A 23,694-nucleotide genomic window follows, 5' to 3' on the forward strand; every position below is an offset into this window, starting at 1 on the left:
GCCTCTTTCCCCATCGTTCCACCATCCACCGTCCCAACCCCCTTCCTTCATCCTTTCCTTCTCTCACACCTTCCGCCTGTGTGTACGCGCGCTAATTAATCAGGGAATGAATTATGGATTCATGCGCTCGCCTAATTGGATCCGTCGCCTCATGGAGGCTCGCTCTCAGAAAGCGTCCGTTCTTACGATTCTCCTTGGCTTTTGATTGAGAAAGAGAGAACGCACGTCTCACGATAATCGACGGTTGAATGAATCTGGTTTGAACTGCTATTGCCATCGAAATGAGCTTATCGACGACATATCGTGCACCGCCCGAAACTTCGCACTACGTAAGCATTCGATCCTTATGGCTTCGTCGTTGGCACGCTGGTATCGAAAGTTTTATTTGTTTTGCGGATACACGTATAAAAATATATACTGTACGCAAGTAATATAATGACTTCTTCCAAGTATTATATTTCAAAGGTTCATATATCGGCAATCTGTTGTAAAGTTCATCACAAGCATCCGATTTATTGAAAATATATTTTGAATTCTCTAGAAGATTTAACACTTCTCAATCAAGAATGTTAAATGAAATAAAAAATTCGATTTATACTTAAAAAGAATTTTTTCTTAACGAAAAAAATAATTCTTTTGTTATTATAGCTTTTTACTTTTCCAGTTTAATTTATATTTTTGCTATTTCGCATACTCATATTATGCCTTATTAACTACAATTAATTATTGAAAAACGCATCGCATCGTCGGCAAGATTTGAACCTACGATTCCTAGAATGGTAAATCAAATATTGTTTTTCACTGAGCTAATCGCATTTGTGATCGAGTCATTGTCAACGGTATATTCCTACTGTAATCATTCTTAATTTCATGATGACAGTTTCATATTATTAATTTGATGAGGTTACATGGAAACGAAATATGCTGGTATTTATTAATTCAAAATAATTAAGATAAATATTATATAAAAAAACACATTATGGAACAATATAAAAGTCATGTTGCATTATGTTGCATGCACAATTTGATCCCAAAATAAATATTTATTTAAATTGAAAATATGAATTACTTCAAACAAGGAAAAAAATTTCTTGTTTTCTAAACTATGTTTCGCTTTTCCTAAATCTGTTGTATAGAATTGGAAGAAATATATCAAATTTTTCTGACCAAACAAATTTTTTCACATCAATATATTATTAAGTTAATCAAATCTGACTTTTCTTCGATAAAATTTTATAATAAACTTCAAAAGAAAATAAATTCTTATTTTGAGTATATGATATTGAGTATTTTTAAAACTTGACATGAATTTAATTAACATTTTAAGACTACTACCGAGAAAATATTCTTTATTGAAAGTAATCGTTACTTGAAAGAAGGAAAATAAAATAAATAATTGCTTTTCTTGGCAATAGAATATTTTTCTGTGTGTAAGAAGTGAAAAGAAAATTTCGTCTCGAGGATTCGTAGTTGTTTAATATTGCCTAGCTGATATGCAATAGTAACCCAATTCTTGGAGTTAAATGACGTTTCATTTTTAACTTCTATATGTGTCAAAATGTAAATCAATCCATTTCTGTGGTTAGTTTTAAAGTAAACGTCGTCCATATCGGATGATATTCACAGTCCACTCTTATTTTAAGACGTCAGATGCTAATGCAGCCCTCTGATTGGGTAGACATTTTAAGATTGTACTTAAGACAATTTCAAATATAAGAATCGACTATGAATATCAGCCATTAATGCATGCATTTAATAAATATTAAACTACATGAGTCAAATTTAATACATTTTCTTCAGTGAAATTGTTTAACTCCATTGTTTTCAGTCAAATTAACAATATATTGGATAGGAGCAGTGACGAATTGTAGAAGTAATTGAAAATAATTCAAATTGAGTATAATTTGCCGTTATAAATTTAACAGTGCAAAATTCGGTCATCGCCCCGATGCCGATGACCGAATTACAAATTGATTCCGCCAAAGCGAAAGCTGCGGACCGCAAGATATGAAACAAAACGATCTAGATTCTTTGAGTAGCCCACTTGATCGTTTGATCGTTACTACAAAGAATATGTTAACAAAGAAGTCGGTCGATCCGCCGGGCTCATTTTTCGTTAAAACCGCAACGATGCAGAAAATGTTAACCGTGTCTTCCGCCCACTATATATTCTCGAACGTTCCGATGGAAACGTTGATAAGGTATATTACCCGCTTTGTACTCGGTCATAGAAAGGCTCAGCTCGCGGCTAACTGAAGATGGCAGAAAAGATGAGAGAAGGCAGGGCGGTCCTGCGAGAGATGTGGAAGATGAACGAGTCGTTGCCACGTTCAGTATTTACTTTTCACGTGCGACGGGCAGCAAAAGCAACGATCATCCAGGCGCGTCTCGACGTCGCGGAGAAGCCAGCTGGAACCGGCCGAGCTGTTCTTCTCGGAGGAGGAGAGAGGCCCTCGCTTCCCGTCGTCGACGAGCGTGAGCGAGACGGAACTTTAAAACCGTAAATCATCGTCCTTACACGCCGCGCGGATGATGGCGCGTGTAGGGAAGCGAGAAAGCAAAGAGAAGCTCGAAGAAAAAAAGAGGAGATCGAGAGATAAATGGGTAAACAGGTAGACGGGTGTGTGAAGATAGGAATGGAGGGGTCAGAGAGATATTCGCTGCTCGTTATGTGTGCGACTGCTTTCGGATTTAAAAATTCCATATATCCGGGACGATCTGTCGTCTACCTGACACGTTGATCCCGAACAAAATATATCCTAAAGAATCTTTCAGGATCTCCCACGATTTTATGCGAAGCACTCGAAATCACGCAGGGTTCACGATTTTCAATTTTTCGAGATAACACGATGACTCGACGATATTTATCACGGCAGACGAGAGATCTTTAACTTTAAGTTATCGTTTCTGAATGATTATAACAGTTCTGCAACTGAAGTTTCGACACCGTATATAATTTTTGCTTAACCTTTAGAGATTGTCTATTTTTTTAAATCGTACAGCTCTTTTCCTTAAATAAGATTTATTATAATCCAATAATAGCAATAATTATATTAGGAATCTTGAACAATGACAACAAAATTAATAGGCTAATGAGAACCAGCATCGATAAATGGCGCAATTATTTAGTAAAAAATCAATAACCAGAAATTGGATTGATGTTTTCTTTATTTTGAATGTTTCGACTCTCTTTGGAGTCCTCCTCAGCAAGAATGATACAAGAATAATTAGCTCACATGTTCATAATGTTTAAGTGACTCAAAAAAACAAAAAAAATTGACAAAGATGCAGCGCTGTTAATCATCACGGAACATGAAGCAATGCACTGAAGCTTCGTTGAACATATTAAAATTTAAAAAGTAGAATTATTAAAATCAAATATAAAGATCACACATTTTTAGGACACACGTTTATGTTCTAAAAACGACGTGTCACACAGATATCATTCTTGATATCATTAGCCTATTATATTTATTTTTTTGTTGTTTATAATTCAATATTTCATTGTATCCTCTCTCTCTCTCTCTCTCTCTCTCTCTCTCTCTCTCTCTCTCTACCTCAAAATATTACACTGTTTCAGCGCCACTGTAGTAGGGGAGGGGGAAGAGTTAAGGTTAAGTATTAATTATTAATAAAGTAATATTAAATTTAAATAAGATATATAAAAAAATTTATTATTTTTTAATGCAATTAAAATGTCATAAGTCAACTAATATCCATATCAAACTGATAATAAAAATATTAAAAATAGGAGATATTAGATTACAGTTAGTTTTGGGATATATGTCATTTATAATTTTCAATCGAGGGAAGATTCGTTGTATTCTGTATAGAGACCTAAGATTAGAATGAGTGAAAATATGAATGAATAAATAATGATGAAAGCTGGTTTTTCTGTCCTATAATTTTCCAGATTTTAAATGTTTCAGAAACACATCTTCATATTCAATAATAAATGTAGAATCTGAATATATATGATTAGTGACATAACATTTTACAAGGCAACGAATATGAAATGAGTTGGTAATGTGGCATTTGACATCGCGCCTCACGGAAGGTAGATTCCGTAGTTAACCTTTAATTAAGATCGCAGGAAAGTCCGATTTATGGCAACGGTCCTTTACGAGTCCTCTTAACGCGTCGAGTGTAGATAAGCAACCGGCTTGTCGCGTTTACCTTACGAGCGATCTCGCACCGCTTAATTACTTGTAAGAATTAAATAGCGTGTCGTATGTCTTCGCACTTAAGTGAAAATCTCAAGTCAAGGTAAAAGAAAAAAAAAAACAGTAGCGCAACTCGTATTATTCTCGAGGAAAATTGTATCAGACCGAGATTTGTATTTGTATTCCGCGTCGAATGTGATTTCTACTTGTTTCCGAGTCGACTATCTGTTACAAATATCGGCTTTAATGTTACGACTGAGAGAAATGCAGCCAAGAAACTTCTTATAACTAGTTTTTTGCAAATGCTGCAGCAATCCAATGGAAATACATTAAATTGTTTGTGATTAATGCTTTGCGAGTTATACTATATAGTTTCGTTGTATTTAACTTCAAATCTCGATTTCACTTTAATCCACGATTTTTTCCATTTTAATCTACAATTTTTAATAATAAGAATTTAACATCTTTTATATTATTATATCAATCTGCTCCTTGTCCTAATGAAATAAATTGCAACGTTGTTCGCGAAACGTTGATAGTCCAAGAATGGATATAGACATGAAACTAACCCCGAAGTAACGAAACGAATTCTCTACCAATATTTCATCGTTTAATTTTGACAGATATTCTTTGCATTATAGTACTATAATTTGCATGTATTATGTACTTTATATATACAAATGGCTAATAATAATTGATGTCACCTCGTTTTGCTGTGCTGATTACTTTCCGCGCCTTAGAAAGTTACGGCGCAGCGAGTGTGAATGCCAGTTCAAGCACGTGGGAAGGCGCTTTCCACGAGACAAATTGGCGACATTATCGTGACGGCTATCTGCGGAATCCGTTAGTGTTACGACGAGAATGTGATCGTTGCGAGAATTTTACAACCACGATAAAAGATTAATTACGCGATCATTTTCGTTACTGAGATATGCGAGTTCACATGGAAGTTTTACTGAAATATCTGAAAATTTACATTCAGATTCGAAAATAATTTTATTGGATCATCAAAATAATTATGTAGGGCATTCAAGCTGGTTGACAGAATATCAAAACATTTTGCAGTATAATTATGCTTGAGTTCCCTAATTATTTTAATGGTTCGACAAAATTGTATTTTCAGATCTGTATCTAGTTAAATTTTTAGATATTTCAGTAAAATCATTCTTTCCATGCTGAATAAGATTCATAAAAAAGTAATTTCCGTAAAACAAACTTTAAACATAAGAAATATACAACATTGAAGTTAATGAGGAATGATAATTAATTAAAAAATAAATTATAATAATGACTGAATGTAATATGAAATAATAATAATTATCGAAGTAATCATACAACTAGTGAAGATGAGCGATCGGAGTGATAAGACTAAGCTGATCGTGATAACACTAACAAAAATAACCGCGAAGGTGAAACGATAGCAAATGTATTGAGTAAGCTGTTACAAGTATTAAAGCCTCCTGGCTTAATCACGATTCCATAATTGAACCAGTCTGTATCGTGTCTATCCTAATCTGACTTTACGTAAATATTGCAGGGAATCTACAGGAAGGTCAACAAAGTTAAGATACGGTTCGCTCGTTTGAGAGTATTTGCGTTCGAGCCAGTTTGAATTTGAAAATCAATTTCCCAGTAGCATACGATTATTATTTCTACATTTCTACGAATAAGAGATTGTCCAATTTTAATGATAAAAACTTTACATTTCGGTCTCCCCAATCCATTTTTCATTTGTATTAAATGAAAAAAAATTTAAAATAATTAAAACCAAAGCAAATCAATATTAGTTATTAAGCGTTTACATAATGTTAGTGTATTTAAAGTATATACGCTTTTGTTTCTGACTTTAGAAAAATTCTGCATTAAATACTAATAGTATTTAAATTTTAACATGGAACATTAAATAAATATCAGTAATATTTATATTCCTTTCATATATATGGTTATCATCGTTATCAAACACTCAAGCGTACTTAAACGTAATCATCTCTTTCCCAGCTGACTTGTTTAACACGAAATTCGAGATAAACGCGAGATGAGAATTCAGCGGGCTTGTACAGCGGTAAACGTATGGCCGGAACGCAGGGCGGCGGAGAATGGCGAGAATTTCTTCGTTCGGGGTTCGCAGCTGGCTCCCGCGTGGTCGACGCCAATGCAAATCGCTACCGATGCATCACGGAGCTGTCAACCGTTCGTTGCGTTCGCGATAAAGTTTCCCCGTTCGTCGTCCGCTTGAACGGGCCCGAGGCCCGGGGAGAAACAGGTCGGGAAACGACCGATACGCAACGCTTGCGTCGTCCCTGTCCAACGTGCCTAACGTGGGGCAAATCCAACCACGTTTACACGGATTATCTGCAAACCGACGAGATAAAGATACGTAACTCGATGTCGACGCACGATAATATTTTCAAATGTCCTTCACCAAATATTACTTCAAACTGGAATGTAAGATAAAAATCCTAAAAGCACATCTTTCTGAAAGTTCTTCCTTTCAGAAAAATCTAATCGTACACGGAAAGATGATTCTGCTGATATAAATATGAAAACAATTTTCTTGAAGGAACAAAGTAATTTACGTGGGAATCTCAAATATGATGAGTAACGCTGCAAAAAGTTTTGACATTCCAACAACCAGTTTGAGTGCGTGCTGTATAATTATCTTGATACAAATAGCGCAACAAAATTATTTTCAGATCTGTATCTGGCTAAATTTTTAAATACTTTCAGCAAAATCCATCCTTTTTTCGTGTAAAAGTGGCTAGACTACGGCTTATGTATTTTTAAGATTTATAACAACCAAGAGAGATGACAGAAATTACTTTATATACTTCATATAAGATCTTAATCAACTTTAGCAAGTAAACCGCAACTTCAGCAAGTCGATTACGCGATTGTATCAAAGATATTAAATTCGTATCTTTTGCACAGTTTTAGGATAATCTTTTTCTGGCTGTCGAGGAAATTCTTACAAAGATTATTATCGTCTGGTATTTGCAACTATAATTACATATTACTATAATTATGATTATTACTGCTATAATAATAATAACTATGTATATAGTTCTAGCAACAAATGTATATAGTTGGCAACCTAAAATAATTATAATTATTATAACCATAAACTAATTGAAATTATCATAAAAATGATTCAAGTGACTATAATTTTATAGTTATATTTTGGGACCACAAAATAAAAAATATGATTATTCCAAAATATAACTATAAAATTATAGTCACTTGAATCATTTTTATGATAATTTCAATTAGTTTATGATTATAATAACTATAATTATAGTCATTTTAGGTTGCCAACTATATACATAGTTACTGTTATTATTATTATTATTATAGCAGTAACAATCATATAATTATAGTAATATATAATTATACTTACAAATATACAAAACATTTTTCTCTCAGTGTGAATCTCGAAAACTCGTGTCAGGCTACTGAATTGAAATTGCAAAGTGCAAATCATTGACCAGTCAGACCACAACCAATTAGATCAGTTAATCAATGATTCACAGTTTACAAACCGAATTCTAATTCGTATCCATAATGTATAGTATACGACACTTAAGTGTCACATTATTTAATACGTCTATGAGCATATGCGTATTAAAATATGATCTGCATATTTTTGAAAGTCTCTTCTAAAGAGATCATCCATCTGCGAACGCCGTAAGACGGTGTCGTTTGAAAATACCTTGCTCAGAGACGAGACGAGTAAGTGCGTCATTATTTTGCGCTTCTCTTAAGGAAACAGTGGCTTTTTCGCAGAGACAAGACAAGAAGGAAAGAAGCCCATCGTCGTGGCGGCTTCTCTGGATCCGCGCGTACATATATGTACGAGGACGCGATCGGAATTATTTGCGCGTTGCGTACATCAAGAAATCTTACCTCGACCGATCGCGAACTCGCCCGGCGAGGATTAATTAATCGCCGCGCGGATAAAACGAAGCCCGCCGTCGAGAGCAGACGCGCGTTGACCAATAGGGAGCGCGGCAAAGTAGCTTCCTACATTGTCGTTTCTTGTTCCACGGCTTCCACAAGGAAACTAATTAAGACTCGGTTACGTTGTATACTTGCTTTCACGTAGGGCGTGTCGTCGATCAACATGGTGCGCGCTGTCTGTTTTGCTGTGGTAAATATGGTCTAGTTGAACGCAAGCTAGAAATTTGGTGAAAATGTCGCAACTTTTCCTTAACAAGAATCGTATTTAATTAAGTAACAAGTATATACTTGTTGATTGAAAAAAGTATGGTTGCATTAACTGAAATTTTAATAAATCCAATTATAGAGGTATAATTGGATACTTAGTTAAATCTATCAGACATTCTAGCCGAGATAATTCATCAGTTAGAAATTGGATTATAATATATAGTATATTAGAAATTCAATAATCAGAATTTTGATTGGTATGATCAGAATGCATTTTGTATCTCTTAATACAACTTTTAATGCAACTTTTTCTCAATGTATGTAGTTAAGCTAAAAGCTTTTGAATAGCTTTTGAAAATGTCATTGAGAATGGAATAGAACAATACGATGCGGAAAAGAATGGAAAAGGACAATTTTGTTGAAGTATCTAAAAATTTAGCTAGGCACAAATCTGAAAATAATTTTGTTGAAATTACGTAGGAATTTCAAATACGATGAGCAGTACTGCAAAAAGTTTCGATCATTCTAGTAATCCAGTTTGAGTGTCCTGCATAATTATTTTGATGGTCCAATAAAATTATTTTCAGATTCTGCGTCGACAGCAAAATGTTTACATATTTTAGCGAAATTTGTCTTTCTGTGTGTATTTCTAGTAAAAGTCAGAGTTCGTAATTCGGTAAAGACGTGAATATTTCATTGCGTCCGTCCATTCATTTTTTTCCTGACGGGATAAACATAATTTATAAGAGGATGTTCTGAGAAAATGTACGCCTGATTAAACTTTCGGCAATAAAGGAAAAAGAAACCGCGCGAGACGGCAAGAAATCTTATGGCGCAACCACGACGACGTTCCACGTCGTCGGCACTCGGTCGATAGTCACACCACCATCAGTGTAGCGTAACCACCATCTCCACCACCTCTACCATCGCATCACCATCACCGACGAGCCACTCACCCATCGTACGGTTCACCCTTGAAAGAGTTTTCCAAGGGTGATGTTGCTATCGACCCAACCTTGCCTTTCTCCAGAGCTGTATACTAAATTTTCAGAATCAATGTAACTTCGAACACGATACGGTAGTGTCAGTAAACTATGATTACTCAAAAAATACATATGTTCAACATTAATTATTTTACAACATTTAATTATTTTGAAATCTTGTCAATATTTCGCAAATGATTATTATAAACTGCGTACATTGTGTCGAGAGAATGTTGTTCACATGTATAAATAAAATTTATTTTGTTAAAAATATCTAAAACATAAATTTATATGGATTTTTGTACATGTAATGCCATGTACTCTAACGTGGAACAGAATATAATTGAATGAAATGAAAATTCATTTTACTGCGAATAGTGTGTATACATAAAAAAATATATTGTAACTTAAAAATTAAATTGTAAATTGTGTCATACACAATTTTCATCCTTCGTTCGCAATTTGGGTTCGCAATTCTTCTTCGAACTTTAGTACAAATTTTTACATTGTTCCTGTGTATAAAAATCTGATAACATTTTTTTCACATATTTGTGAAAACTTTAACATGGAGTTTTTATTCCTATCATAGAAGTCGGATTGTATTTTATTTATTTTTTTTACAGATTCCAATTTATCTACTAAAATTCAATTAAAAAGTTATGCCTCTAAAATCTAACAATTCCACTTGTCGGCGGAAAATTCATTTATATTCCTCCGATAACTTATCGGTTAAACTTGTGTGTTTCTATAATACATTCATTACACGTGTTGTATTCGATCATCCATTTTCTTTCTTTAATAAAAGAAAAGTTCTTGATTTTAATTGATAGAACAGCGTTGTTAAAGTGTTTCTTAAAGCTACAATTTGGAAAATTAGCTTGAAGTGGTTACACGAACATTCTATTACTATGTAATGCACGCCTTAAAGTACAGGTTGCCGGAAAAAAAATGAACAAAATCTAGCGCGACAAAATCATGTCTACCCACGCATTACGCGTCCCGACAAAACAACAAAGTTATGATTTCATGGCACGCGATCAAACTTCCCCGTCATCTTTCTTTCCGTTGTTCCGATCGTGTGATTTCGTGTATGATCACAGAACAGTCCATACGTACGAAAGAAAAATTCCTTTTAAAATAACAGCGTATAAAATAAGTAATTGTTAAACTTTCTGAATAAATTCAGTATACAGAGAATGAAAACATTCTCCATATTTCATACAACTGTATTCTCTTTTATTATTTATTTCTAACTGATCGTAACAACAGATAAAAATAGCAGCACATTCATGGTACATTTTATTCCATGCCTTATGTATGTATACGGTTGATTGTTATTGTGCATTGGTAATATTGTATTTTATTCCTTTTCAATATTCTATTTTTACATCCCGTCTCGATCTTTCGCTCTCTGCCGTCTATATATTGTTTCTTGTAACCTCTCAGTAAATCAGACAGCCTGCGGCGTGAGAGACGACACTTTGTTCCTTTATTCACGAAGCGCGTCGTTTCGTAGAACGGAGGGACTCTCGGTAGATTCCCGAACGAAGAATCACAATCGGAGATCTCTCGGCGATCCACGGGGGTCTCCTGACCTCCTGAGAAGGAGACCTTCGCGTCCCGATGCAGATTCTTGTGGTAGCCCCGCGGTGAGGAAGGAGGTGAAGAAGGTAGAAACGGCTGACACGGATAAGGCGAGGGAGATCGGAAAAAACGATCGGAGGTACTAACTGATTCCCTTCCTTCGTCTCCACGGATGTTAACTCACGGGAACGAATGAGATCCGCGACCGAGACGCTCTTTCTTCCCTCGTTTCTCTTCGGTGACGCACGGTCGTTATGTAGATACATTCGCGATTACGTGAAAACGTACGACCCACACGCGCATTAGCGAAACGTACGAATGATGCGCTGTTACTCAATTAGGACGAGAAGCGGTAGTCTTTCTCCCGCGTGGGCTCTCGTTTCGCGGCGTAGGAAATGCGGAGGTGGTGTCCCGCGGATATATCGCGACAGCGAGGGCTGGTTGCACCTACGCGGATTGCTGTTAAAAACCTGGATTATCTTAATTTATATTTAAGCCTTTTGTGCCTCGTAAATGCTCACGTATTCAGCGACGTAGATAGATTTGCCTTTAATGAAGTTCCATTGAGTAACAATGGAAGTAGCCAAGAATTAATATCTGTACGTATGAAACGTTGAATCAATTTCATAATTAATATACGTTTGTGTACACGAAAGACCGATCTTGTTGAAATATTTAGTCAGATAATAAAAATTTCGCCAGGTATAGATGTGAAAATAATTTTGTTCAACTATCATTAGAATAATTACATAGGAAATTTAAATATGAACAATGTTGCAAAAAATGTTGATATTTTGGCAATCAGCATTTTATACAATATAATATGATAATTCAAGAAGATTATTTTCCGACCTGTATTTAGTTAAATTATTAAATACTTTAGAAAAATCGTTCTTTCTATGTGTAACATTTTTCATCGACTATACATCATTTATTATAATTTGCGTTATTAAATTCAATTTGTTACCATTATAAATACCATTTACTGAAATAATCAAACATAAGTAAACTAATTTGAAAGTATTGTTAAATTATTAAATATTTAAATTAAATTGAATTAAATAATTAAAAAATTATTAAATACTTTAGAAAAATCGTTCTTTCTATGTGTAACATTTTTCATCGACTATACATCATTTATTATAATTTGCGTTATTAAATTCAATTTGTTACCATTATAAATACCATTTACTGAAATAATCAAACATAAGTAAACTAATTTGGAAGTATTGTGAAAGAGTCGCCGTGTGAGCAGAAACACGAATTACTTTCTCTATTCACATATGTATACCATACCATTTACGCAAAACCGGATGCGAAAGAAGTTAACGATAGCATTAGCGCATGTTTGCATTCTCGATTTGGTGAATTCTTAGGTCGATCTTAGTCATCTTTTTCCACAAATTACGGCTAATAACGTAATGTTGAGAAGCATCAGGAATCGCTAACAAGCAGTTAGCTCAAACCCTCAAACTGCAGCCAGTGATTTGTACTAGCAAACGAAGAGACTCATGCTCGGCTCCGACATTGTCTCGCTCCATGCTGGCGCTTGCAAAGTAAACAAAGCCTGCGGACAGCCCTGAATCGACGATAAATCCTTCCCTAATGGCGCTTTCTTCCGGTCAGCGCGACAAGACGCGCGAGATCATGTTTCCCCAGGCGCGCCGAAAAAAGACACACGAGATAATTCTCCGTTCCCTTTCGGCCCGTCGCGTCAGTTTAAATGAGATGAAGAATCGCGAAGCGGCAACACAATCCGGCCGCTAACGATAACGACGCGGACCGGTTTAACGACGACGTAATTGTTATGTGAAAACCGCGTTTAGAGCGAGAGATCAACGGCAGTGAAGACACAAGAAACGCGTCGTCGACGCGTGTGGCGTGTTCGTTTTCGCGTAGTGATTAACAAAAAATTAATAATAAATCTAATATAAAACTGGTACGCATCTCCAGAAGTTTTATTACTATATCATTTAAATCATGTCTTTGTTCACTTTAAACATTGTAGTTAAATATGTAACCTGTTATTCTAATTAATTACTCCATAATCTGTTTTTCCATGTATTCTTATTGTTTTTAAATCTTGATATCTTCAATTATTTTATTGTGCAAAAAATGTAGACAGAAATAGAAATTTATAAATTCGTATTAGACTGACTAGAAATAGAAATCTTGTTCCTGAGAATATTAGGAACAAAGAGCGGATATAATATGGAGATAATCTGAGAGAGAGAGAGAGAGAGAGAGAGAGAGAGAGAGAGATTTAACGATAAGCATAATAAAATGCAAACAATATAGATATATCTTTACATCTTATCATCCTGTCTATTCTTCAATTCAACCAGAATACACGTTAAGAAATACGTTACATTTATAAAGAAACGGAGACAAAAATATATAGAGAAATTATAAAAGATGCATCTTTTACATCCATCCATCCTGTCTATACATCAAGTAGACCAGAATATACGTATATTACACAGTTAAGAATAAACTTGTAATATTTATAAAGAAATAAAGACAACAATAACGTATCCAATTTATAAAGATAACAAAAAAGTTACGATTTATAAAATCATAAAAATAATGACGAAATCGAAAAGAGTGGTAAACAAACAAAAAAAGTCCTCCTGTAATTCTATCATAACTGTACGTAAAGTGACTACAATGTCCTATACGCGACGAGCAGTTCATCGTGGAGGATTCGATCCTCCACCGTAACCTGTAGTTAGTGAATAAGTAATGCTGCAGCGAGAAGATGCACCCGCACGAGCGAGCGAACGTACGCACGCATGCACGCACACACACGCGCGCGCGTACAGTGGTTTCCACCTGCTCCGACGCGAGGACGAACGCAAGACAAAGGGAGGGTGTCGCTTTCGCTCCTTCTCGTTTCTCCGTTTACACCGTGACGAACAGCCGCATAGCTGCGGACGGAGACGGAGGTGGAGGGACCAGGCGGGACCAGGCGGTTCGCTTCGGAAGTGGGTTCTCGGCGCGCGTTGGATTCTCTTGTAAAACGTTTTCGCCCGCGAGGGAGCCGACGACGCGAAGGTAAAGCAAACGCGGAGGAAAACGGGCCGCAAAAATCCGGTGGAGCGGGGCCTACGCTCGTTAGCGGGGCTTTTCCGCGAAACAGCAGAACGGAAACACCGTGGCGGACGCGCCACCGTAATGCGCGAAAATAATTACGTTTAACCTCCGCACGCCGTGCTTCCGTCGTTGACGGAAAAATCCGCGCCCGTTACGCGAACGTTAGCCCGTGATACTGACCGTGAAAAATGTTGGCGAAGAAAGAGCAGAGTAAAAATTACACGGTCACACGTTGGGTGGGCTTCATTGATTCTATCTGGTTTGAATGAAAATATTTTTACTCTTTAATTTGATTTAACGAGACACTCTGAAGTTGATTATTCCTCGTATTTTACTACCTCATCCGAAGATGTGCAATTGCTGCCGAAAGTTTCCAACCGGCGTACAATTTTACGATCATTTTTTGTCAATCAGTTTTTCATTTTGTAAGTTGCTAAAATTCTTGTTGTAAATCGATTTAGAACACTTAGAGCAATTTAGAGCAGATATTTTAAATATTACTCGAAAAATAATATAATTGAAAAAGAATCTGGTTGCGTTAATTAAAATTCGGATTGAAAGTGGACAAATAAGAATTTTCTGTTTTAAATCTACTAAATCAGATAACTAGAATTTTGATTCGTACGATCAGATTTTCCGATTCATTGATCTTCAAAAAGGAATTTGTCTCAGTGTAGAGTATATTAAGTATTCGTATATAAGATATCTGTTATAAAAATTGTTTATCTGGGCAATAAAGTAAATCGCTCATTGAAAACGTTTGGCAGCCACTGTATGTTCACATCGTGCAGAGAAACTTCACTATAAGAAAATATAGTAAAAGAACGGGATTATAAAAAGAGTGTTAACAGATTGTAAAACTATACAACATGGCTGACGAATCATAGGTTCTCAAATATTGAATTTGGCAGAGGATGTTATCTCCGCTATCGCTACTTCGCGCTCTTATCGATAAGTCCATAATTATCGTTGAGTCTCTAGCACGCGAATTTTAAATGTGTGTAAGAGGAATGTTATACTCCTTTTTTCTTGTATATGCATTTTTCTTATTAAATCTAAAGATATTTTACAAACGATTACAATGTTAACATGTGAGTCATACATGTAAATACAGATGTGAGTACATAAGTTGTATGTATACCGCATAGTTATCGAGAAAAATGCCAGAATGATAAAACGATAAAGTGACCACAAAACGCGTGCATTACTATGACACATTATAGATACGCATTATAGATTACTGTTTTCGTGGTGTCTTTCATTGCTTTTTCCAATAATGAAATTTCCTTGATCAAAGGATTTTTCTCTTATTTAAGAAGAAGATTCACACACGTAATTAATAGCTGAGCTGTTAAAGTATCAAATAACACAATTTTATGTTTCTTTGATATATTTTAGGATAAAAAATTCATTCGAGTAATCGAGCGTGCTTTGACTTCGATAAATTAGATCGGAAACAGAAAAATATCCGGTGTGTTGTCGAGATACAACCGTTTTTTTTTCCCAACGTTTTGTCATTCGTATAAACGAAACGGGCCAAGTTTCGTCGTAAATAACGCTCTCGAGAACGCAAAAAATGGCGCTCTTTTCCTAATGTTTCTCATTCAGATTGCTAGACCATTGGGAAATATCAGAGAGCCAACTTTTGTCGAGCATTCGAACAAAAAATGAAAACAAAAAGTGAGCAGCCGAGAGCCGCAGATTCGAGCGTTCTCCGCGTATCTCTGTTTCCTCTCCCTCCCTCCCTCCCGCCCCTCCACGCCACTCTTTCTCTTTCTCTCACCCTTTATTTATTCTCGCTCTCCCTCTCCAGTCTGTGTAAACATTTTCTTTCTTTCATTAAGCCCCCTCTGCTTTTCGCAGCTCCGGATCGCCTTCGCCATTCATAGATTTTTTTCGGGCTCGGCCCGAAACTCGAGCGCGTCGAAAAGCCACTGGAGCGAGCCTCCGCGAATCCATTTGCAAAACGGATGGACGCGGATTCTCCGACATCGCGTCGAACATGCCGGGATATACTTTGGACAAAGCGAGGCGGGCGAAATGTATTCTCGTTCGCCACGTCTCTCGCGAAACGTACGTACTCGTACGTCCGATTGATTATCGATCGACGCCGTCTATAAAGGCTGAGGGGGACTGCTAAAGTTAACACGTACGACTGAAGACAGCGCACATATCTCAGTTCTTAAATATGCAAATACATTTGCTGAAAATGAAATTATATATAAAATAATTAATCACCACAGGAATAAGTGCCAGGAGGAAGCTGTATACACGCGATTAAATTAAAGGGAAAATCAGATAAATCTTTACATAGTAATTGAGTAAGAGATATTTAATTATATCTACAATTCGAGATTTAGTAACAGAAATAAAGAAGACAAGAACCACAACGGCGTGGCTCCCCGAGCTCGTTAATGATTTATAGTCTGTTTCAGCGGGGAGCGCTAGCCTATAAAATCGCTCTATGCGGCTTAACACGTTGTGTCAGCCCTAAAGCCAGCCCCCTCCCCGATGAAGCGTCCATAAAGTAATCGCGGTGCTGAGCGGCAAATTGTATCGCTTTTCGATGTTAAACGCTTAGCACGCTCGACCCGGTTTCATCGTTCATCGACCGACGTCGATGTGCTCGCGACATAATTCACCTTTTCGTCGGTATTTGGAACGAGTCAATTATAGTGAGTTCTAATTGCGTCGGCTACGTGGCAGCCTCGCCCTAAGAGAATAGTAAAAGGGCCGAAACGAGCGCTGAAATATCCAAAAGGATCGCCCGCTCGGCGCTCGTAGACGTCTTCCACCTGCACTGGACAATATATCACTACAAACGAGAGAACTCGGTCTTTTTATTGCCTTGCCAGGCGACGATCGCGGTGCACGAACGAAACGAGCCCGCGGTAATTATTGCCGTCCATAAGTGTCGTTGTTCGCGACGCTTTCAATCTTATCCTTAACGGAAGCTGCTTTATATCCTCCTCCCGTGTCAGCTTTGACGAGCAAAATGATAAACGTAAAAAATGCACGCTTATTGCACAAACTTTATGTACTTCTCTCCGAGGTTTTTATAGAGCAAAAATGAAATCTCGAGCTAGTGAAATATTTCCAGCCTTGTTTATTCTCCGATGCATATCTCAAATTTGTTGTTTCGTGTTGATGTTGTATTGTTTAACCACGACGTTGAAAAAATTTTTGATTTCTCATTATTTATATGCACACTTTAATTTATTTATATATTTATATAATTATTAAATCATTATGGCGATTTTAGTAGGTAATATTACTGTTCTAATTCTACTCATAATTGCGTTTCAAGACTGAACAAGATTCCACGCGTGGCGCCGGTTGCAGAATTTCGATATATACAATTCACATTGAAATATCTACTTAAACACTAACAAGATTTCGACCGAAAATAGGATTCCCTTAATTGAGATATATTCTCGTCAGTCTAATACGAATTATAATCGTTTTCCAATGTAGAATCATCAATAGTGCTATTTTCTGCTAATCGATTCTGCATTTCGATTTTTTTGAAACTAGATATTCCGAATATTAAAAATATATGAATATGATGGAAATAGTTATAATGATATAAATAATATCAAAATAATTTTTCACCAATTGAAAATAAGAATAGAAAATTGATAAATCGGCATCTCGCGGTGGGTAGCATCGGTAGTTCTAGTTAAGGTTTTTATCTACGTAGATAATTGCGATTTTAACAAGTTCCGCACAATTTGGAGTACATTCTGAAACTGCAAGACTTCGGTCAAAGATTAAACTGGCGACTTTGCGTAACGAAACAGTCAAGAGTCACGCGAGTACAGGAAACGATAAGATAACATCGTTCCAACAACGGTCAGGGCGATTGTCCTAAAAACGCACGGCCAAGAATAATCAAGAATTTTCCATTATGGTGATGTAGAATTCTATCGAGGGTTTTTAGTGGATATTCCATCGAAAGTTTTATGACAATATAAGCAGCAATGCTCCGATATGGCCGGAATATCGATACTTCTACTTCAATATTCCGATACTTTAGGAATGTTCTGTGTGATATTTTGAAAGTATAATCTATCGATATCGTAGATAGAAAGGGAAAGAAAGAGGGAATCTTAATATCCAATATATGCTACAATACGCGATAAAAGAGAGGCTAGCAGTCTGTTTTCTTTCAAGCAAGATATAAATTATTAATATCGCCAGCAAACGGTCTTCAAGTATCTCTGAATCCACTATTATTATTACAATTCCGAGAAGATGTATTTTCATCATCTCAGAATTTTCTCCGTAAGGAGCTTAATTTGAAAAACAATTATTAGAAGTGCTGATTTTCAAAGATATTGATATTTACTTCATTCGTATGTACGATACGTTCCCTCGATATTCATACCAGTCTCGATCTTTATCTTGATGTATTCACGCGAGGCGAGGCGAGTGAAATTAACAACGTCGACGATTACCTGGTGAAAGATTTGCGATGCAAATATGTACGATATGTTCGCGGCGAATATAATTAGGCGTTACGACGGCTGTTGCAAGTTGGCGGCTTCTTTTCGGCTCCCTACGACACCTCACAAAGCAACGCCGGCATCGTCCTTATCGCCGGTTGTAAATATCCGATTCGTCCGCTGGGAAAATGAAGGTGCGGTAAAGTTTCAACGCGCTCTATCGCGCGCCGAATCCGAGCTGGGCTGCGAACGCGAATAAGCTAATCGCGCGAATGCGAAAAATACGCAGGCTGCGCGCTCGTAAATAGCCCTGCGTGCCCTGCGTGCGTGCGTGTGCGCAAATTTAACGAGAGCGCTGGCATACACGCCGGAAGCTACGCGCGATAGTCGTAAAAAACCTGACAGATAAACGTCGGATGCGGTTTCGCGACGCTTCTTTTCTGTCCACGGTTCGGGGCCGTGTCCCGCGGGGGGTGCGTGGGCGTGTGTGGTCGAGTTCAAACAAACGCTATACGCTGTCATTCACGCGAGTCGAACTTTTTCTCGTGATTCACGTTCGCGTCCAGTCAACATATTAGGTTAAGTAAAAAGTCATCGCGTTTTTTTAAAAGACATCTATCAGTAAAAACCGCAATTACTTTCTTACCAACAATATAAATATATCTTAATAGAGTAAAGTTACAGCTTTAAAAATCTCTTTTTTAAATTATACGATACGACAATTTTTAATGGAGTTATGAGCAATTAAAGTCAAAATAATTCTTTTATTTAATCCGCGATAACTCAGTAATCAAAAGTCGTAGGAATATTAAAAAAAAACGATTTTGTAGGGAAAGTATCAAGCTTTCACGATAGGTAATCGAAAATTTTCTCAAATTCGTTTTGGACACGTTACAAATCCACAAAGTGAGAAGAAAATTTTTCGTCTTTTTCAGCTCGTAGTTTTTGGTATGTAAAAATTATCAAACTCATATAAACTTAAAAAATGTGATAAGCTTTTAAAAGTAGAGATTTCAAGCTTTAAACCCCTTTTTTTAAATTTGAATTTCATTCATTATTGACGAAGATATTGTATATACAACTTTGAGCTAAAAAATACGCGATGACTTTTTACTTAACCTAATATATGCATGCTTTCGACGAATTCGATTGTACGGACACGCCCCGGATAAACGCGATCGCCGCTGCTTTCTGCGTCGATGAGACGAGAGTCCTAACCCCAAGAGGTTATATATATATATATTTATATAATTCTATATTTATGTAATTCGTTATGCGCAATCCTACGCTTAACGCGGCAGCACCTCGTTCGCGTGCGTGTATCGTGACATTTGTGATATGGCAACGACAAATAAGAGATCATCCCTCTTCAGAAGCCTCTTTCCAGAAATTCAGTATAAACGTGCACACTTTTGTTTCCAGCGAATAACGCAATATGGCTCTCTAGATTAGCGAGTGTCTCTTGAAGAAGGTATAATAACACTGATAAATTTTAGAAACAAAAAAATCGACACGCTGACTCTCATGGCAGTTAACCTAATTTTTCAGTGATGTCCCGCGGTCAATAATGACCAATGCTACATTTAAAAATAAATTTGTAAAACGCTCGTAAGACATAAATCTAGTATAAATTTTAACGTCGCCGTTCCGTTAATATAAAAGTCAATAGTACACGTGTCAAAATTTTTAACATTTTTGAGATAAAGGAAGTTGATGCTAATAAAAAAATATTTTTAGAAAAGCAATAAATTTGTGCCAACAAGTGTTTGTGTGGAAAAATATGATAACTCGAAATTTTAATAGTATTTGTGTGAGTAATACTAATTTATTTACTTACGCAAATAAATATTTACTAAATAAAAAAAGTGATAGTTGGATGAAATTAATGTTCTTGTATGTTTAGTAAACATTCAGATAGTATTATTCAAACAACTATTTATTAAAATTTTGTACATTTTTCTCTCGGTATAAAGTGACAGTGTTTAAATTTTGAAAACTCATGACATAGGATATATTATAACTGTATACAACATGGAAAAGAAAATGAATTATATGTGTATTTTCTATCCTAATTAAAACATTCTTTCAAATCGGAATTTTAAAAATAATTTACTGAAAAAAAGGTGCTAATTGTGTAAAATGTGCTTCTTCTCTCGGTTATATAGATATAACAATGCAATGTAAAGAATACTATTCATCATTTAATAACTATTCATCATTTAATAATTTTAAAAAAATCATATTACACATTTTTCGTATTATAATGAAAATTCTATTGTAGCGTACACAGTAAAATTACAAAACTCGCTGGACGAATAATTCATAATAAAGTTGTTCTCGGCTTTTTAGAACTCGAAATTAACATTTTAAATTACAGTAATTTCGTGAAATTATATAATTAAGTAATAAATTAAACAAATTTATATGTATATCATTAATGTGAAAAGAATAATTTTATATAAAAATTTAGCTACGTACAAAACCGACAATAATTCTGTTGGACCATCAAAATAATTATGTAGAATTATGTTCAAGCATAATGAGTGATGCTGTAAAAAGTTTTTAAATTTTAGCAAACAGCTCGGACGTCCTACATAATTATTTTGTCGGTCTAACAAAATTATCTTTAAATCTGTAAACCCAGCTAAAATTTTAAATACTTTAGCAAAATTATTCCTTCCTTTACTTCACACTAATTGTAAAATATGCTTATATCTAGATTCTCATTAATAATTCATCCTATTTCATGCGTGTAATTAAAATTATCGCATATGCTATGCAATGCGTAAGTGTTTTGCTGATATGAACTTCCATGTGAACTCCAAGGCATCTAACCATCAAGAAAACGCAACAGCAGATTTGTACAGTCAACTGGGATATTAAGCAAATAAGCATCCGCCATCCCGCGGGATAACAATGATTGCACTGTATTAAGCACTCTCGGTGTGTACACATCCGATAAATCATAACGCGTCTAGCTGCAAATCGTGGCGCATCCTGTCTGCGAATCTATTCTAACCCGAGAGCGTACTAAGAAATTTTAACTTGAAATATTGTCGTTTGAATACAGTCGTAAATCATCCGTATCACGGTATCGCGAAAGGCGTAAACACGTTTGTATTTCCGTTAGGGATCAAGAATTGATTTCATCTTTTCTCATACACGGAAAAAATAGTTTTGCTGAAGTACCTAAAAATAATTTTAATTGTTTTAATGTAGGACGGTCCAACTAGTTGTTAGAATATTAAAACTTTATGCAGCATTGCCAACACTTGAGCATTCTACAGTTAATTATTTCGGCGATTCAACAAAATTATTTTCAAATTTGTATCTAGCTAAATTTTTAGATACATTAAGAAATCTAACTAATTGAAAATAGACGAATTAAAAGATTCTGATTATATTAATTAGAATTCCGGTTGTCGCAATTAGAATTCTAGTAAGTTTAACAAAAAAAATTCGAATTCGTCCACTTTCAACCAGAATTCTAACGAGACATTTTTCTCATGCCCATGTCAATCAATGTAGATAAATATCTTACTACCTTAATCTCAGTTCTAATTCTTCGTCTTTTTTCTACATCTTAGAACTAAGAAAAATCTTAGAATTTAGATAAAAGAAAAAATAGACTATCGATTAGTATTTCTACTGGAGATCGACGATTCTCCTGCCCCGGAGATCGATACTTATTATAAATAGTAATCGAAACTGCGGAAGAATAGAAATCTTTAAAAAAATCGATCATTGAATATGACTCTCCTGTGACAAATATCTTTCAGAGGAAAATCAACGCTTTGACTTGAAATTTTTTACGCGTGTCAGAGATTTGGTCAAAAAGCCGAAGTTTCCGCTCGAAAACCGGAGAGATGGTAACACCGTGCTTCCGACAGGCACTTATTTTTTGTGATCTATCTAGTTTTTCCGTTGGCTCTCAAACGAGAAGTATATTAAATATTCTTCGAGCATCAATTTTTCACGTCACGTTTGAAATAGCAACGAATCGCTCAATTTTTCACAATTTATCTGTCAAGGAAAGGTTATCGAACTCTGTTCAATTTCACGAAGGGAGGACTTATTAAATAGCACATAGATCCTCACGCATTGCTTTCGACTGTTAACGACTTTCCGCCAGCGTGGATTTGCATAGGAAGACAGCAGAGAGAGAGAGAGAGAGTCTATGGTAAGAGAACAGAATCACAGTCAAGATCCCGTCGTCCAAGCCGAACCCGGAGAAACGACGCGTTGTGTCTCTTTTCCTCTCCCCTTTCTCTTTCTTCCTCTTTCCCTCGGATCCGCCTTCGCGCGCTGCAGAGGAGCAGCATACGGCAACGTGAAGAGGATAAGGACAGAAGGCCGATGGAATATATGCTACGCGCTCGTTGAATGCTCGTTTGCAGTATTCACAGAGGGATCCGACCGAGAGAGAGAGGGAGAGAGAGAGAGAGAGAGAGAAACGGAAAAAGAGTCAAGAGGAAGGAGAAAGCCTCGTCTGAACAGAACGGAATAGAAGGAAGAAACGCAGAGAGAACAGAAGAGAGAGAGGGAGGGAGAGAGAGAGAAATTCGGCGGGCCGGTGAGGCTGGTCAATGAAAGACCGTGCGGCTATCGTGCAACCCTTCTCGAAAACAAAGCCGGATTCTCACCTTGATTTATCGTTTACTCCCGGCCGCTGTGCTCCACTCCGCTTATAACTTAGACCGAGCCAGTCGCAGCCTGGTAGCTGCTCTCGCACCCTGGCGAGAATTAATCCATTGTCCCTCTCGTGTCCTGATAAAAACGCCCCGGCCGGCCCGCTCGATTCTAAACACGCCGGATGATAAAACACGCTCGATTCCACGACGATAGAACCAGTTCGTCGGTCGGTAGTCACTTTGCCGTGCTGCCGGACAGAGGCGCGCGTGTACGCGCGAAGAACACGAGTGAGCGATCGAGAATGACGAGAACACTACATCAGATCCGTAAACATCGGGCAGCGTTTACATACGGCGCGGCGCGCGCACATGGAGCGTACGCGGTGGGCGTGTAGGTGTGTACTGGTATGTACCACCGAATTCGCGTTTACGCACAGGCAGACACAAGTGGAGCTGATTTCTCCAAATATTATTTTACTGCTGGAGCATACGGCGCGCGCGCGCGCGCGCGCTCGCTCACGGAATGACGAGAGTCGGGAGAAAGAAGTGACGCGCGCGCGGCACTCGCGTAGGAAAACGGCAGCCGCGCGATCCTACCACGACGACGTACACGGACTCACTGACTCCGAATTCC

General features: G+C 36.7%; 1 protein-coding gene across 3 annotated transcripts in view; it reads right to left on the reverse strand.

The window, feature by feature from the left end:
• The window catches only part of LOC108755426 (frizzled-2), an 87,785-nt gene that overhangs the window by 11,307 nt on the left and 52,784 nt on the right, over positions 1 to 23,694 (reverse strand). Inside the window, exon 1 of one of the 3 annotated variants that reach the window (XM_018498412.1) lies at positions 23,073 to 23,666. The exons of the other annotated variants lie outside the window; for them this stretch is intronic. The gene's annotated coding sequence lies outside the window, so the exon portion shown is untranslated. Of the gene's footprint in view, positions 1 to 23,072; positions 23,667 to 23,694 lie in introns of those variants that run through there. 3 annotated transcript variants of the gene reach the window in all.

The sequence above is a fragment of the Trachymyrmex septentrionalis genome, unplaced genomic scaffold (genome assembly GCF_001594115.1).
Source record: "Trachymyrmex septentrionalis isolate Tsep2-gDNA-1 unplaced genomic scaffold, Tsep1.0 scaffold87, whole genome shotgun sequence".
NCBI lineage: Eukaryota > Metazoa > Arthropoda > Insecta > Hymenoptera > Formicidae > Trachymyrmex > Trachymyrmex septentrionalis.